The sequence below is a fragment of the Seriola lalandi genome, unplaced genomic scaffold (assembly GCF_002814215.2).
Source record: "Seriola lalandi dorsalis isolate HSWRI2012SDOR001 ecotype SW California unplaced genomic scaffold, Sedor1 jcf7180002054845, whole genome shotgun sequence".
NCBI lineage: Eukaryota > Metazoa > Chordata > Actinopteri > Carangiformes > Carangidae > Seriola > Seriola lalandi.
This window is the reverse complement of record NW_019525398.1, coordinates 42,377-42,986: the sequence shown is the minus strand read 5'-3', so window position 1 is coordinate 42,986 and position 610 is coordinate 42,377.

The window sequence follows — 610 nt, the reverse complement described above, 5'->3', positions numbered from 1 at the left end:
TTTTAATAATGAATAATTGAGTTGCTTCCATGTTGTGGCACCGTCTGTCCTGTGTGGACCCTCCTGTGACCCTGCTGGCTAAAGTCCAAGCCGTGATTGTGAAGTGTTCGTGCGACCGCCTGCACTGGGTTCCACAGAGTGTCCTCTTTCTTCCCAAAGAAGAGGGGGATCAGGGACTCGTACACCTGGCCAGCAGGGCGGGCGCTTTCCGGCTCCAGTTCATACAGAGGCTGCTGACTGGACCTACAGACCTGGTGTGGAGGCCCACAGCTCGCTGTGTGGACCACACATGGACCATGCTGCTGCTCTCTCCTCTGCTGTCGGGGTCTCTTCACTGAGGCTCATCAGTAACTTGCTTAGAGTCTGAGTTGAATTTTGACTTGTTAAAGAGAATTGAAAAGTCAAAAAAAATCTCTCTCACACTCTCTCTCTCTCTTTCTCTCTCTCTCTCTCTCTCTCTCTCTCACCCACCCTGGGTCTGGGTCTCTTCCAGGTCTCTTCCTCTAAAGGAAGTCTTTTCTCACCACTGTCACCAGCTGCTGCTCTTGGTGTGAATTGTTGGGTCTCTGTAAATAATATTAGAAAGAGAAGGTCTAGACCTGCTCTATTT